Genomic DNA, 19017 nt, shown 5'->3' with positions numbered 1-19017 from the left:
GAATTTGCGAAGGCCACTGTGGTTTACTTGGGCAAGGTGGTAGGGCAGGGGGTGGTGCGGCCTGTGAGGGCAAAAGTGTTGGCTATCGACAGCTTTCCCCCTCCTGAGACGAAGAAAGGGCTGATGCGATTCCTTGGAATGACTGGTTTTTACAGAAATTTTTGTTCTAACTTTTCAACAGTGGTGGCCCCATTGACCAATTTGTTAAAAGGCACTGTTAAGTACGAGTGGTCCTCTGAGTGTCAGAAAGCATTTGATAATGCAAAACTGTTGTTAGCCTCTGCTCCGGTGTTGGCTGCGCCAAGACTGGAACAACCTTTTTTGTTACAAGTGGATGCCAGCCAAGTTGGTGCGGGCGCAGTCTTGTTGCAGAAGGACGACACTGGGGTGGACAAGCCAGTGTGTTTTTTTTCACGCAAGTTCAATAAACATCAATTGAACTATTCAACGATTGAGAAGGAGGGTTTAGCCTTAATATGGGCTCTCCAACATTTCGATGTTTATGTGGGGGGAGGTTTATATCCTGTTGTGGTGTTCACAGACCACAATCCCCTCACCTTCATTCAGTCTCTTCAGAATTCAAATCAGCGCTTAATGCGCTGGGCACTTTTTTTGCAGCCGTACACACTGTACATTCGGCACATCCGTGGCCGGGAAAATGTGATGGCTGACTCCCTTTCTCAAGCCCCGGAGGAATGAATGAATGAATGTGTTTATCTGTCTGTGGGTTTTCTGTCTGTCTCATGTCTGGTTCTGTTTCAGCTGTTCCGTGTGTCTGGCGCCGGATGTATGGGAGGGTGAGACAGAATTTAGGCCATGAGTGAGACTGTGTGGACTGGATGAATGGTGGTTTCGTGTGTAGGTAAAGCATGTCTGGGTGTTCACTTAGGCCTATGATTGTGTACACATGTGTTTCTTTTTTGGAGATGTTTTACCAGAAACCCATGGTATGGGTTCCTGTCTTTTCGGGGGAGGTATGTGACGCCTCGGCTTTAACACTAGGCCCTGTGTTTAATATGTGTGCATTCTCCTGTTTTCCCCATGCAACACGTAGGAGGAGCAGGCTGTGGTTGATGAGGGGCGGGGCTCCAGGTGATGGCCACCAGGTGATTGCCATCAGTATTTAAGCAGTGTCCCGGAACCTCCAAGCTCTCTTGTTCCAGCTCTGGCCTGACGCCGTAAGGCTGCTTGCACCTTGTTTTGAGACTGTTGTTTGTATTCATTTTGTTAAATAAACCTGAGTTATTGTTAACGTTACCCGACGGTGTCAGTCTTCCCTTTTGTCATGGCTACTGGGAGCTAGGTAGTCGTGACACTGGCTTTGCTTGAGTGATGAACATGGCCAGATATGATCCTGGCTTTGGAGAGAAGGGATGTCACAACCCTGTCCTTCTCCAGTGCTTTGATCACCACCAAGTGAAGCGTATGGGACATGCAACGGATGTGCCCATATTCAGTCAAAGCTTTCACCATGTTGGCTGCATTATCTGAAACAACAAACCGTATTGTGACAGACTGACCAACAGACTCTTCCCACTCTCTCATCTTTTCCTTAAGGCAGCACAGAATGTTGTTTGATGTGTGCTCAATGTCCAGCACACCAACATTTAGCAGCCCTGCTTTCCTCTGTACTGAAGGTTCCCCTACACGTTCACACCAGTGCCCAGTTAGACAGAGATATGCATGTGCGTTGTGATTGCTGGTCCAGAGATCTGTAGTGAGGTTGATGACACCTCCTTCAGCTGCCTTAAGTGACAGGACCAACTCCCCTCTCATTGCCCCATACAGCTCAGGCACTACAGTTCAACTGAAATAGTGCCTCGATGGGATCTTATACTTGGGCTCTAAAAAGCCAACAAGTGTCTTGAAGCCTCTCCTCTCCACCACAGAGAAAGGTTCAAGATCAGTGCAGATCATTTTACCAATCATCTCTGTAATTTGTTTTGACCGGGGATGGTTTGCTGAGAATGGCTGCTTTGCTGCAAATGCAGTGAGTATTGGTGAAAAGGAAGATGAATGTGAGCCCTTAGTAGCACCCAGCTGAACACCAGTGACCCGAGAAGGAAGAGGAGAGGAGGAGGAGGTGGCTGATACAGTGGGCTTTCTAATGTGATGGGCATAAAGCAGATGGTTATGTAGAGATGTTGTGTTGTAATGTTTTGCATCTCTACCTCTACTTAGCTTGGACTTGCAAAGCTTGCAAATGGCTTTGGAGGGATCATTTTCAGACACAGTGCCAGAGTCCCATACTGCAGAAGTCCTCTTGGTCTTTGGTGGAGGAGGACCTCCATCACCAGATGCAATATTGGTCAAAGTTGGGGAAAGGTGGGTGCTACTGCCACCCTCACTGTCCTGCAAGGTTAAGCAAACTCTGACTGGTGGTTCAGTGTCAGCTGAAATACTCTCTGTATCACTCATTATTCTGTATCACTGATCATGAGAGAGAGAGAGAGGGGGAGTGTGTGTGTGTGTGTAGCTTAATTTGTAATATTTTTTATACCACTACTACCTAGAAAGTGTCAGACACTCAGTGCGTGAAGTAAAATAAAACTGGTTAGAGCCAACTGACTGTTAAAAAAAAAAAAAAAATCTCCGACAGGCAGAGACGCAACGCGAGTCGCTTTCTACCAGCACCACGTCTGAACAAACCCACGTTTAACAGAACTCTACTGGTTAATAAGTAAGTACAAACTGAAATAAAAACAAACTTCAAGCTGAAGAAACCCTAAACGTTAACGGAAAAGACCCGTGAACCTGAGTGACTGAGAGACAGAGAGCTGTTCTGTGAGTGAGTGAGCAGAGCCGTGTGTGACGGGCGGACCGCTGCGACGCTGTGTGAGGATTTTCATTCAGTCCGAGCACAGATATTGACTCGTATTACTCGTATAATACTCGTGCTCGGCAAAAGTGCTTTATCCGTACCGGATACTCGTTTCAGCCGAGTATCCGGCTCATCTCTAATGACCATGTCCTGAACAGAATTTACTATAACAGCTGTTTTTTATTATTGCACATAACAAAGTGTTAAGGATTGCACATCTTAAAACACTTAAAATTCTGGCCAACAAAGATCTTGTAAGTTAAATAAAATAATTCTCCTTCAACTCTGCGTTATTAATAAATGCAAATAAAATATTCCTTAACTTTTAAACTTAAAATAGCCATAATGTTCTGGTTTCACTTGACTTTAAGTGCACTTCTATTTGCTATAAGAACGCTACAACAAAAGTTATTTTATAAAGACAAAAGTATAGTAAATCAAATAAATAAATCTGTTTTAACAAACTTAAAATTGGCCTTGTACTGGCAGCTAAGGCTTAAAATGTTTTCAGATTTTTGTGCAGAAACACCAGTTGATCTACATGCTTAGGTTTTCGAGCACTCCTGAGCTGTAACTATGTCTCCAGCGGTGGTGAACACCCTCTCTGCAAAACTTTTACCTGGGATGCAGAGGGTATTTCTAGCTAAGTTTGATAGTAAGGGGAAAGCAGCATGGTGCTCCCTCCACCAACTGAGTGGATCCCCAGTAAGAGCCAATGGCTCTTCCTCTTTGTATTTCCTGATTTCCTCAAGAGCATGATCATGTTGTGACATAGGTGAGTCTTGTCTTTTGGGAAGAGAAAATGTCTCTCCAAATAAATCTGCTAGAGCACAGGTAGAGTCCTTTCTTCTCTTACAGGGTGGGGAAGAGCCAGTTCCAGCCTTTTCTTGTTCTGCTACATAGTTCTGGTTCCTCTGAAATTTGAACATACAAATGTACTTATAACTAGAGATGAGCCGGATACTCGGCTGAAACGAATATCCGGTACGGATAAAGCACTTTTGCCGATTACGAGTATAATACGAGTAATCGGAGTCATTATCTGTGCTCGGACTGAATGAAAATCCTCACACAGCGTCACAGTGCTCCTCCCATTCACACAGGGCTCTGCTCACTCACTCACAGAACAGCTCTCTGTCTCTCAGTCACTAAGGTTCACTGCGCATCGGGACTGTTCCATAGGCTCAGTCAAGGAAGCAGAAATGATTCGTTCATTTCCCGACTGGGTCTTCGGGTACGAGTCTTTGGGAAAATTTTCACGAGACCTGCAATGGCTCAGTAGAGGAGCGCTGGAGATGCGAGGGACGTTCACTGTCTCCCGGCGAAATGAACACTCTGTGTTTTTAGTATAGAAAGACGTGAATTATATTTGTTCACAAGTCATAATGACTGGTTTTGTTATTTTCACTTTACATTTACACTTACTTTACAGTAAAGTAAACCTCTATTAAATACAGTACAACATGACAGTTTGTATGGTTTGAAATTCTCATTTATTATCACACTGGCATTTAATTATCACGGCAAACAATTACACTGCACTAAACTTTAAGTGTTAATGTAAAGTGAAAATAACAAAACCAGTCTGTATGACTTGTGAACGAATATAATTCACGTCTTTCTATACTAAAAACACAGAGTGTTCATTTCTCCGGGAGACAGTGAACGTCCCTCGCATCACACACACACACACAAAAAAACACTCAGTAAACTAAGGGTAATTAACCCTCACCTGAGAAATCCGCGCTGCCTCTGCTGCCAAGGTGGTATACGTGTCCTGTCTTTGGTCTTCTTCCAAGAAGGGCAACGCTTTAAACCGTGGATCTAGTGCTGGAGCGATGCACAGGAAAGATCTGTCGCTCAAGTACCTCTTCCCAAGATCGCTGGAGACAGTCTTTTTAATTTCCCTCGTAACGGCCGAGTCTGTTGCCAGGACATGAGCGCCGTTGCACAGCTGGGCGTGCAGCGGTACTATAACCGATAGAGTGGGGGTCTTTTCTTCTGACATAACCAGTTTCGTCACCTTTAGCGGCTTCAGTGCTTTAGCCACATCCTCAGCACAGGCCAGGTCCGCTGCCGTTAAAGTCCACAACTTGTTGGCATTCTTCCGCACATCAGTGGAGAGTAATGCTGCGCAAATTGTGGGCTGCTGCTCTAAGAATCGCTCCAACATATCACAGGCGCTGTTCCACCTCGTAGCGACATCCGTCATGAGCTTGTGTTCAGGGAGATTGAGAAGCTTCTGCTTTTCAATTAGGACATGGCTTGCAATTGTGCTTTTCCTAAAAAAGGTCACGATGCTACGAACTCTTCCCAGTAGACGGGAAACAGTGGGCGTCTTGAGCGCACGTTGAGCGGCCAAATTAAGACTGTGAGCAAAGCATTTAACGTGCACTAACTTCGCCAGTTGTGCCGCGATTGTCATATTAGATGCATTATCTGTAACCAACACAGGATCCTTGTCAACAAGCCCCCATTCATTAACCACGTCCCGCAGCAAATCTGCAATATTTGACCCGGTGTGGCTTTCAAACTTAGCTCTGGTCTGCAGGACGTGCGAGACCATTTCCCAGTCGGGAGAAATATGGTGGCATTTGAGAGTTACATATGACTGAGTTGCTCTCGAAGTCCACGCATCACATGTAATGGCAACTCTTTTTGCAGAAGACATCGCTTCAGTCACTTGTTGCTTCACATCTGCGTACAACTTGGGAACTGCAGTCTCTGTAACGAACCGACGAGTGGGGATTGTGTAGCGGGGCTCACACTCATTAAGCAGCTGCCTGAAGCCTTCGTTATCAACAACACTGTACGTGCGCAAGTCTTTACATATAAAACATAAAAGTGCATTTGTGATCTCCTTAGCCCGTGGGGATGTTGAGGGGAATTTTGAGTTTAAAGCCTCATTCAGGGTTGGTTGAGACGAGTCAGACGACACACGTGTACTACCTGTTGTTGGCGTCTGATCAGCGTGGTGTCTTGTCACGTGAAGACGGAGGTTGGTCGTGTTGCCGCAGTATTTAACTTTGTTTCTGCATAGCTTGCATATTGCATGACTCATGTCCAATTCCCGACCTCCTGGTGTCTGCAAAAATCCGAAATGCTCCCATATCTTTGCCCTGTGTTTCGCTTTCAAAACAGCCGTCACAGTATTTGATGGCGCATCGATACAGCAGCATCTGCATCGATCCGCGCATCGGCATGACGACATCACGATATATCGCCATATCGATTTTTTTAGCACAGCCCTAGCGCCTACTTGAATGAGCTATTTGTCTGTGAGAAATAATAGTGATGGCGCCACCTACTGGCAACAGGAAGTAAGCTTTGTCCAATCAAGTCCAAACTAGACATGTAAGACTAGAGTCCCGGCCTGACGACATCTACACAGAAATTATGACTTGAAATCACATTTCCCCCCTGGTGGCTACAGGAAGTGATGCGTTTATCCTTGCCACAGAGAGGAAAACGCATCCAACGCCGAGACGTGCGCTTGGTCATGCAATAGCATATTAATATATATGTTTATATATATATATATATACAAACGCTTTTATCTTTTCCATGCTTTTGAAATATTGACAATAAACAACTGTTCACACACATACACACACTTTAACGTGTAGTCAGATACACATAATGTCCTTTGAGCGTAAACCAGGGGTGTCAAACTCAAATACGCAGTGGGCCGAAATCAAATAATTGCTTGAAGTCGAGGGCCAGAATTTCAACGTTTATTGAAAACGTATTGAAAGAACCTTAGTGCACATATTGAACCTGGAACTAACAAGGCCTATAGAGTATTGCAGATAAAACAACATTAATTATGAAATAAATGAAATACAAATAATAAATAATACATAAATAAATATAAAAGTAATAAAATCAGTTTCATTAATTGCTTTCTGGCTCTATCTGCAGTATTTCCAGAGTAATTTCCAGTGAAAACATTTTCTACAGGCAAACAACAGCCAAAAATAATTGACTTCAAAGAAAAATCAATTTCCTGTAGTAGCAAGAGAAAAAATAGTTTCCCTGCAGCATCTGTCTCCCACAGGCGCAGCTTGGTTTTAAGAGTCCTCACTCTAGCGTACATGTCAGTGATGACACGGCCCCCCCCCCCTGAAGCTGCAGGTTGAGTGCATTCCGGTGGCTCGTGATGTCACACAGACACGTTTTATTTCGGAGCTCTGTTGTGCCTTTCCCTTTGCTTTTAATAAACTCACAGATCTCCTCACGCAACTGGAACAATCTTCCCAGCACCTTTCCCTGGTTCAGCCATCGCACCTGTGTGTGATAGGGCAAGTCACCATATTCTGGACTTAACTCCTCTAGAAAAGACTTGAACTGGTGGTGATTTAAACCTTTTGCTCTGATAAAGTTAACCGCTAATGTTATGATGCTCATCACATGTTCATTTTCAAGGCTTTGCCACACAACGACTCCTGGTGTATGATGCAGTGATAAGCTGTCAACTCATTTTTTCCTCACTTTTTTCCTCCATCTTTTCTCGGATCCACCCTTTACATCCGCGAACGTACTCGTCAGCCAATGAGAGTTTGCCATTGGTCTAGAACTGTCACGTGCCCCATCTCGACGTGTTCACTGACCCTCAGGAATTCTCAATACTTATGGCCCGCGGGCCTTGAGTTTGATACATGTGGCGTAAACGCACATACATTCTTCTTCTGCTTCTCAACTTCAGCATGCACCTCACACACACACACACACACACAAGGATAATGCCCTCCCTGCCTCACATACACACACACACACACAGTACGACATGTAGTTCTTCTTCTCAACGCCTGCCTTTGACTCCTTATCAAAAAGGGAGTCTGCCACAGCGGACAGATTAGACTTAGAGCAGGCTTTTTTCATGAATCGCTTCATTGTGTTGGTTCTGGGACGTCCTCTCTCATGTGCATGGTTACCAATTCGTTGCTATGCTCGTTGCACTTTCTGTGGTTTTGCTCTGTGTCTGACCTTGTGCCTGAGTCGAGAAGATGTACATCATTCAAATTGAGGGAAACAGTTTTAGTGTTATCTCAACGGTCCCTCTCTTGACAGGTGTTAATCACACAGGCGGTTTTCAGCATCATCAACCCGCGACGCCAGGACTGCCTTGTGAACCAGCCAACGAGGCACTGCCGCGCGTACAAGAACCTCTGTCACGCCCAGTATATCAATATATAAGCTTTGTGTAAAAGCTTATATATTTGTGTAAGCGCCTTTTTTCCTGTCAGCCTAGTGCGTAGGACTGGAGGCCCATGCATGGGCCCATGCATGTCCAATTGCTAGACACCGCAGTTTCCTGACCTGTGACCTCTGAATAAACCTGCTTAATTTTAACTTGAGAACGACGCCTCTGCCTTTGATTTCCACCCGCAACAGAAACTAAATTAGCACTAAAAAGTAAACAAATGTTGCATTTTTAGCCCTATTATACAAATAGTTTTCCAGCTACCACAATTATCCCCAGAGGCATGCACACATTACCTGCAGTTGACCATGACAGGAGGCTTGGTACATGGCAAGATTGAGAGATACTTATACTGGGGAGAGTGTTTGGGAGGGACATTGACTGCAAATCATTTTTAAAGGCGTGTTTGTTTGTTGTACAATTATTGCGGGAAGACACAGGTGAAACGTCTGACAGGAGTGTGCCAACATAATCACTAAATCAAACATCATAAATAGTGTTCTAAAGAATAGCACTGATCTCTTCGGTCATTCCGATCTTTTCATTTCTTCTTTACTGCTTCCTCCATACTAATAATTAAATTGGTGTTTTTGCAGAACAAACAAGAAATGTGACAGAAATGTGCTATTGTTCCCCCCCCCCCCCCCCCCTCAATACAGGTCAAATATAGGCTCTTCATGAATATCGTTTTCAAATTGTGATGTTGGCTCACAAGGGCATGTTAAAAGTAAAATAAATTCTGTATATATGTGTATATGTACATATATGTGGTGAACAATGATGAAGCAGTTTTTTCTGGATGTCTTATTCTTACTGTTATATTTTTGCTTGTTTTGTCTCAATTTGTTCTTTCTTCTTTCAATATCTATTCATCTATATATTTTTCATTATTTAATTGTCACATGCACCAATGACAGCTTCATTGGAGCAGTGAAATTCTTGGGACATGGCAGGCAGCATCTATGCAGGCAGCATCTACACAGTAGACGGGCTTTACAAAAATTTTAAAATTGACATACCATATAACATATAACGTATAACATATCAAAATGAAGCAGCAGTTTACAGGGTGAAAGAGTGGGGTATATTAAATTAAATAATATGAATATATGTGAGGTAAGTACCTATTAAGTGTGACCTGTGATCTTGTGACCTGGCAGGCAACATCTACTTAGTACAAAAGCAGCAGTTTACCGGGTGAAGGATTGGGGAATATTAAATTAAAAAAAAATATATGAATATATATGTAGTAAGTACATAGTAAGTGGGACCTGTGATCTTGTGACCTGGCAGGCAAGGGCTTTACAAAATAAAAATAAAATAACATACAATGTAACATATAACCTCTAACGTATAACATATAACATATAACATAGCAAAATGAAGCAGAAGTTTACCAACAGTTCGAAGCGGGGGGAATATCAAATTAAATATTATGAATATATGTGTAGAAAGTGTATTTGTATGGGTGGTGGAGCAGAATGTACATGGTACTTGTTCATAGGGTCAGTGTTGCTGATTCAGAAGCCTTACGACCTGGGGGAAGAAGCTGTTTTTATGTCTGGTAGTCCGTGCTTGGATGCTCCGGTAACATCTCCCAGACGGCAGCAGTGTTAGAATTCCACAGCCTGGGTGGCTGTGGTCATTTATGACCTTCCGTGCTTTTCTCAGGCATCTTGTGCTGTAGATGCCTTGCACGGAAGAGAGTCACAAAGAAATGTGACTGCCTGTTAAACTAATATGTAATAAAGGTGAAGTTGGGAAAGCCCAGTGCATAGTGTACACAAGAAGAGGCTTAGTATCCCAACAAGACACTTTTCACAAACCTTAAGACAACTTTGTCTGTCATTGTGACGTTACAACAAAAGTCATTGTTGACAATCCAGGCCCTTGAATAGGATGTGGTGTCGTGGTGAGTTTCCTTTACAGGAACTGATATGAGTCAAATACTGCAGGATGAATTATATTGTATAATATGTGATGCGTTATTGAATGAATTGCGCTCCAAACATCAATAGATCTTAATTTACCTGTTGAAATACTGAGCCAGCACTTCTCAGTTAAAATCAATGTGTCGTTTAAAGAGTAAAAACTAAGCATTTTGCTCCACCAGTGATATCTTTGTCTCACCATGACAGCTCTGAGCCATTGGGAGGCTGATATTATAGTTATTTAAGAAAGGAGAACATTTGTTCCATGTAGCTGCATTAAAATAATAACCAATGATAATAACTGGAATGTTTCCACATTATTATTGTTACATTTGTTAAACATGGCTAGAATCCTCCTATTTGAGGAAGGCAGGTTTCTCACCTGGAGGTAATCCATAAATGCAGCGACCGTAGGAGGACTACTGATCTATGTGGTGATTCCAACACAGACCAGACAGAGAAAATACATGGGCACTTAACCACTGAGGCCTTAATAGTGGGGCAGATAATAGAAAATTTGTGCAAAATGTGATACAAGCACCAAATTTGGCATGGTGGTTCCCAAGGGTCTACTTAACAAATCTACCTGACGTGCCATTCAAAAATCCAAGATGGCGGCCATTTTTCAAGATGAACGCCAAATGCGTCTGCCGAAAATGGTTTTGCTCATAGAAATGCATGTACTTGATGGATTTCAATGATCTTGGTGTCTATTTCTATGTTTTCTTGCATGCTGATTCTAATTTTTCTACTTTCACTAGCATTCTAATACTGTAAATGGTAGAAAATGAACACTTTATATAAAATAACAACATAACACATCAAATAATACTCCTAATACTTTATTTACACAATATAAACATTAAATATACACATTTTGCATTAACGTACTTAGCATTTGGAATCATGTTATTCTGGACGGAAACAAGATCGAAAATAATAATAAAAACCCTTAATACTGTAAAAATCGTCCTTCCAAAGCAAACTATTACAGTGGTCCACACACTGGCAACAACTTTCACTGCTGTATATGTATCACTACAGCTGACATACACAGCTGCAGAGTGCAGTGCAGGTGAGCCCTGAACGAAAGCATTTGCATCTCCGGTTGCAGCCTTTCTTGCAGGAACACTGGGTCAGTTCATGACAGCTGGCTGCAATAGGTGGAAGCGTTGTCCAACAGATCTGCCATATGTCTCCCTTCCGATTCCATCCCCAGTCGGCAGGACTGACAACTTCTGGATTGGTAACTGTTGCTTGACCCCATATGATACCAGCCTGGTAAGCAGCGCGTTTTGCGTGTTCCATGAGGGCTGCACTGGTTGGTGGGATCGCATCATAGGACCTCTGCTTACGGGCAAAGAGATTCAGCCTTGCCTCGTCAACACCGGTGGCTGAACTTGATCTGTCATACATGACGACAACAAAGTTCTCCAGCTTCTGCAGGTCATCTTCAGAAACCTCTGTTGGACAGTTGCTGAGTTTTGTAAAGGTTTCAGAAACCTCATCACAGACTTCCCATGTCAGCCATGCAGATTTCTTTCCCTTCCCATGGAAAGACGAGACCGTGTCACAGCCCGTGAATGCATGGAAATACAGGATCCCACTGGCTTTCTCAGGTCCTATTGCAGAAACTACCTCATGGACTGGTATCCATCGAGCATTGGCTCCCTGCCCAAAGGCAATCCACATTTTTTGAAGACCAAGCCTCTGCAGGGATGGCAGCTTAGACACTGCTATGATGAGCACGTCAGTGTCATTGGCTTTGATGACAAGTGACTTGCTACCCTCTGCAGTTGCATCTCTTCCATGTACAAATATACGGGTATCAGCTTCTTCATGACAGCATGGGGCCAAAGCATCGAGGGATCTGTTTTTGTTGCTGATGACATCTTCTCCTTTTGTCACGATGACCATACTTGTGGTTCCAGCCTGACATATTTTCTCTGCGAGAAAGTGGAAGAGCTCAGTTTTGTTGTTGTCATCCCGCAGAAAGCTTCTCCAGTTTGTTGGGGTCCTGCTGGTACCAGTCACTCTTCTTCTGATCCCCTGACCTCTTTTTGACCTGGTTTCAGATTTCAGACTAGACTTCTTGTACACATCAAAGATGACATCGACTCGTTTGAATTTGGTGCCAAAGGATTCCACTCTTGGAAGGATGTCTTCTTTTGCATAGTCATCGAAAGTCTTTGGGCTGCGTGGAGGCAGGGAATTGATGAGCGCTGATCCATCAATGATGATGGTGTCTCCCTCTGGTTCGCTGTCAGGCAACGTCACCAGTGCCTGAAGAATTTCAGTTAGCTGTGACTTCTGGCACATACGAAGCCTGCCATTGTCACTGAGAGATGCAGGGGCTGACTGGTTCTCATACTTGAAGAATTCTTGCAAGTCACACTGTCTGTTTTGGCAGGAGATGAAGAGCCGGGAGAACAAGTGACAGTCATCTTTAAGCACTTTCTCCTTGGAGCTGCTGGCTGCCTGCTCGTGCTTGAAGAAAGAAGCCTTGTTCTTCTTGATTGGCTGATAGAATGTGCATTCTTCTTCATTCTCTAAGGCCTCCATAAATGACTGGAACTTCTCCTTGCCTCTCTCGTGATGACTACCAACTAGTTCAGCTAGTGCTGGATCTGCAATGTTCTTTGTGTCCAGCACCAGCAAATCAGCAGACTCTTCTTGGAAAGGGTTGCCCATCTCTTTTATCACTCTGAACAGTGCCTCCACCTTCTCAATGAAAGATGTCTGGGCACTTAAGGTCTGTTCATGGTGTTTGGTGCTGATGGTTGCGTCTTTCACACCAGAAATAGCCTCATATGCACATACTAGATGACTCACTTCAGGTCCAGCCAATCTTGTCCTGGTGATACTTGACACAGTCAGGAATGACTCAGCTGTACCAGATGAGGCCACCCCTGCTTCAGCAATAGCACTGGTCCAGCCACTCTGTTCCAGTAGTTTTCCAAGGGAACCAAGAGCAGCCTTCTCTATGTGAAGTCCCCCAAACATGATAACAAATTTGTCCTCTCCATATTCAGGCCACTGCCACTGAATTTGTTTTGCTAGTGCAAACAGTGGTTGGTCAGCAGCTATGACCGGGGTCTGCCCTGGGTTAAGGAAAGCCACTGTATCTCGAATCTTCCCCATGGCATGTTTGATTGTTGCAACCGAATGAGCCTGGTCTCGTAACAAAGGCAACAGTGATGTCATGCTCACTTCAAAAGGCTGGCTCCTCTTCTGTGATACATGGTGGGCTGCCCATGTGATACTGAGAGTATCACCCACACTCTCAGTGACAGACACCTCTTCTAGCCACCTGTACTCTTCCTTCAGGTGTGGCTGGATTGAGTGTAGTGTTTGGTATAATTGGCTTGGCACAGCTGGAGGTTTTGGGTTCTTAGTAAGGTACGCTGGTTTAACATTGGTGAATGATTCAGGAAGCTCAGGAACTTTCTTCACCCTGTTATCTCCACTGAGCTTCACTGGCTGTCGTTCCTCACCAGGATGTTCAGGGCTTGGGTGTTGGAACAGAGACATGCTGGTACCATGGAACGAAGTTTGAGCTGTAGTCGCTGTTGGGTTGTGGTCGATGTTGTCCACCGCAGACGTTGTGAACACCTGCTTCCTCAACACTGGTGGACAGACAACTCCATCATCCACGTACTGAGCTACAACAGCTTCTCCAAGCTGGGCTGAGATTTCTAAGACTCTATCATAGGTGATGCTGAGTCCATTGTCATGGAGCATGTCTATAAGCTGCCTCTTCCTTGTTTTTGCAAACACAGACATGCCCATGTACACAACAAATGGTGTCTCCCGGTCCTTGGAATGTCTGTGGACGTGAGATCCGGCCTTGTATTTGGCAAAACAGTTGTACTGTAAGAGCTGAGCCATAGCAAGGTCAGACTTTGAGGCTCCATGTTGGAGTTGTGACTTGATGTCTGCTCCATGCTCAATCATGCAAACAAACTGAAGCAGTGATGATGGTACAGCATCTTCTAGGCACCCATCATGGAATGTGCCATTCCACTGTGATTTGTGTTGAAGCATTTCACGTCTTATCATCCCAGCAGCCTTTGCAAGATATATGGCTTCTCCATATTTGCTTGCTTGTGCAAGAATTGACCCTACATCCTTCTTAAAGGCCAATAGGACATCACGTCCATGATGTTCAGCTTGTAGATCAGGGATGTGTTGAAGCAGCTGGTCCTTCAGTCGGGTAGCATGAACATCAGGACTGTTGATGCCAAGCTGCTCCAGCCTCTGCCTGTAGAGCATACATAGGTCGGCAAGTCGGTAGACTGATGGAGCTGAACTCTCACTTGCAGATTTTTTCTCAATGATGTATGTTACCAGTTCAGAGAAGGCAATTGGATATGCTTCCCTCTTTCCTGCCTCAGAGTTTTCTGCTTCCCTCAGCTCGTCAGTACGCAGGTGAGCTCGTTCTCGGTTGTAGAGACCAGCCAAGCATGCACTGTGGTACTTCAGTTCCTGCGCCACCACATCTCCAGCACTTAGTTTGGCAACCAGCTTTCCATCATTGAGAGTCTTTGCACACTTGTTGACTCTCTTGTTGAGTTTCATGGTCATAGCTTGTCTAAAGTCATCCAGATCTCCCTCCTCCTCACATATGAAACATTCTATCCGTTTGGGGTCTGACATTCTCCGTGGTATTTTGCTGCTGCCGCTGCTGCTGTTCTCATCCGTCGCAGGAGACGTTCTCTTTTCTGCCCTTTGTAACTTAGTGTTGCTGAACAGAAGCCTGCAGCTAGCATGGTACTGTGCTTGATTTTTCCTCAGGGTTGCCTCTATCCCACTGCTGTCATCAAGCCTTCGTGGGTCCATCTTGATCGGTAGCGCATTCACTGCACGAAATAGAGGAATATTCCTTCCTAAGAGGCTGTATCCATCCTCTCCCCTTCTGGCAGGATTTGCAAGTGGAGATGTTAGGCATTTGCTCTTCTCTGTTTGACAGAGGCAACACTTGGTCCAGTTGGTCTGCCATGATGCAGTCTCACATTTGGTGTTCGAAGCCATTCTGATGACCAGGGCAGAGGGTTTATCCTTTTACCAACCTGTATCATGAGTTTCAAAGCAGTAATTGTCACAAGTAGTGCCAACAATCACTCCTTTAGAAAGATGGCATCATGGATCAATCGGTTCTGGTTTGGTGACTTCATGCACTTTGCATCTGGAGCATGGCATACTCCCTCAAACACAGAGCCGTACTGTGCCGTGCACTAGCAACATTTTGGAGCCATAGATGAGAGTTAGGTAAGTAGTGAGGACAAGTGCCAGGAGTCCATCCGGAGGATGTGGCTGACTGATGAAACAAAGGCATTACCTCTACTACTACACCCTACACCCTATGCACTAGTTATAAATACTGTTCTTTACATTTATAACTTACACATAGTAAAAAATAGCAAAACGCTCCTCAGGCAAGTGAAAATGTAGAAAAAGACTGATCTAAATAGCCAAAAAGTGTGAAGTTATTCACTTCTGGTTTGGTGACTTCATGCACTTTGCATCTGGAGCATGGCATACTCCCTCAAACACAGAGCCGTACCGTGCACTAGCAACATCTTGGAGCCATAGATGAGAGTTAGGTAAGTAGTGAGGACTAGTGCCAGGAGTCCATCCGGAGGATGTGGCTGACTGATGAAACAAAGGCATTACCTCTACTACTACACCCTATGCACTAGTTATAAATACTGTTCTATACATTTATAACTTACACATAGTAAAAAATAGCAAAACGCTCCTCAGGCAGGTGAAAATGTAGAAAACGACTGATCTAAATAGCCAAAAAGTGTGAAGTTATTCACTTGTGTTTTTTGAAAGTAGAAAAATTAGAATCAGCATGCAAGAAAACATAGAAATCGACACCAAGATCATTGAAATCCATCAAGTACATGCATTTCTATGAGCAAAACCATTTTCGGCAGACGCATTTGGCGTTCATCCTGAAAAATGGCCGCCATCTTGGATTTTTGAATGGCACGTCGGGCAGATTTGTTAAGTAGACCCTTGGGAGCCACCATGCCAAATTTGGTGCTTGTATCACATTTTGCACAATTTCAGTGAAAAATTGCTGTTATCCGCCCTACTATAAAGAGTGAAAGAGATGTCAGGAGTTAATTCTGGACACAGGATGTTGGTCACTGATGCCAGGAACACACCAGCAAAGACTGGGATTTGAAAATGGAAAGAACAAGAGAGAGCCAGGGCACAGGAGGGGAAGGAGTGTGTGTGTGTGTGTGTGTGTGTGTGTGTGTGTGCCTGTGTGTGTGTGTGTGTGTGCCCTCCTTCAGGAGGCCTTTAATTACATTTCTGGTACAAATGTTGGTCTGCAGAGGAATTTCTCTGCACACATACGCACACATACACACACGCAAACATTTTTTATCCTGATGATTAACCATGGGTCAACAAAACGGTAAAATCCCCATTACAGAGAAAAAAACTTGCTTTTAAAATCGCTACCAAAGTGCTTAAAATATGAATTTTAAGAGCAAAACTAAATTTTAAATCAGATATGGAAAGGGAAATGGCTGCAAACAACCTTGGCTCAGCATTGCCGTGCATGAAAACCATTGCAGGCCTCCAGAATAAAACAAAAAAGTGATTTTATATTGTTTGAATTCAGACTCCACATTTGCCAATGCTCTTAACTGATTTTATAATCGTTTTGACATAAAGAACTGACAAATTCAAGAACTGAGTCTTAAACTTCAAGAAAATCAACATTTCATTAGAAACCAAAATGATGTTGAACAGGCTTTCAGTTCTACAAAGGTGAACAAGAGCCATGGGCCAGACAATATCTGCAGTCGCATTTTTTAATATTGTGCAAAAGAGCTGAGCCCAGTTTTTAACTATATTTTGAATAAATCTTCAAAAACACAGCATGGCCCCACGGTTTTGGAAAGATGCCGTCATGGTACCTGCACCTAAAATAAACACTCCAAGAAACCATAATGAGTTCAGACCTGTGGCCTTACCTTCTATTTAAATGAAAATTGTGCGGTCTAAAATGTTAAGACACACTGAGCCGACCTTGACCTGCTGTAGTTTGCCTACAGGCCTCACAGAGGAGTCGAGGATGCCTCACTCACTCTGCCCCGTCATGCTCCGCTATTATCGAATCTGCTTTTAACACAATTCAACCCCTCATTTTTACCCGTAGAAGATTTAAAAGATTTTAACCTAAGTTTTAATATTGTGGACTGGATTTTAGATTTTCTAACGAACAGGTCACAAGGAGTGAGAGTGAATGGATTTTTATCAGATAAAGATTGCCCTTCCACTAGCTCACCACAAGGGTGTGTGCTCTCTCTTTTGTTTTGTATCCATTATACAAATATGTATTAGAGCTCTTCTACCCTCTGGTCGAAGGTTTACAGCCCCAAGGGGTAAAGCGAAACACTACAGAAATATTATTTTTTATATAATGTTCCATCTGCAATTATTCACTTGAACGGGTTATGGCCAAATTTGTACTTTTGTCCCTATCCAGTTTTCTATTGATAGCAATGCATTTGAGCACATTTTGTCATGGTTTTTGTGGTCTTGCCTTCTGTCTGTGTGTTCATAATTTTGTACTGTTTTGGATCAACACCTTCTCTTTTTATTGCTGCAAAACAAATCTACCTACGGGTACGAATAAAGTAACCTTAACCTTAACACACAATGTGTGTGAACTATGTCAATCATCTCTTATCTGTCATCTGTAAATAAATATAGACACAGTATTACAGCAGCACTTTTAGGGGCAAATGCAAAGAAGCTAGAGCTTGTTTGTGTCTGATTGCAATCACAGTAATTGCTCCTGGAGATATTTAATATTTCACACAGTAAAATAAAGAATAAACCTTTTATTAAATTACACTCTAAGAAAAACTGTCTCTTCACAAGTTCTCGTTATCTGTGGGGGAGTCTTAGTTAACTGTGATTTACAGAGAATCACAGTTTTACCTCATTGTAATGTTTTTTTATCTGACAGTGTTTGATTAAAGAGCAAACTATGCATTAGCTTGCTAGTTATAGCCACATTAGCTTTACTGATATTATCACTGATTTGCTATTTATTTAGTGTTTGGGCAGATTTAAAAAGTTAAACTTATATGGGATAACAGCAAATGCATATTATAAAATAATAACATCAATTCTAATGTTATATTTTACAATTACATCGTTTATAATAATTGTCAGTGGGATTTCTTGCCTGATTTGCTCAACCTGCAATGAACTAGTCAGGAGTTGAAACTATCACTGCAGATCACGGAGGAGCAGGAAGCTCTGCACTGCTGTTTGACCTGCAGTCTGCACTGCTCTGTGATCTTTCCTTTATTCTGTCAAACTTATTCCTCTGCTCTCTTTACCTCCCCATTCCAGTCTTTTCCTCCTCCTTTTTCGGCCTCTTTTTTCCCTTTCCCTGCATCCTATTCTATTTATTTGTTCAGATTTGCCTCTGTAGGATTGCCATAGGAAGTGCACCCGCCCGGTCTGTTGTCGGCACACTAGCAATGATGGAGGAATCATTCAGTGGTAAGAAAGAAAACTTTATTTTAAAGCTCTGTGTGGTTGAGGTTAGTGGCAAGAAGGAGAAACAGTTTGCAGCCGTGTGATGAAAATGTTCATGTGCTTACTCCTGTAGAATCATACATGATCCTCTTTAGAGTTTATACTATTTTCAGACCTGCTCGAGTCATAACATGGTAGCTAAAAACAGCTGCAAATTAGTCACATTTTGGATCAAGAGTTTTCATGGAAATATGATTGCCATTTGTACAATAATTAAATTCAAGATGTTACTTCGATCGCCCTCTTGCATTATAAAATACATAACAACTTAAAAAACATGTTATTTAAAATATTTTAATACTGCTAAACTACACTACTCAAAGTGCTGCTGCTCCTATTTAAACTAAAACAAACCATAGGTCTCATACAACGCCAATCCTTGCATCCCTTAACTGGTTGCCAAAGCAGAGACTTGCGCTTGGTCATTGGTCGCTCTCTCCACTAACTGCAACAGGCTGAAAAATAGCTGTGCTCGGGCCCGG

Source organism: Limanda limanda, chromosome 5 (genome assembly GCF_963576545.1).
Source record: "Limanda limanda chromosome 5, fLimLim1.1, whole genome shotgun sequence".
NCBI lineage: Eukaryota > Metazoa > Chordata > Actinopteri > Pleuronectiformes > Pleuronectidae > Limanda > Limanda limanda.
This window is presented reverse-complemented; position numbering follows the sequence as displayed.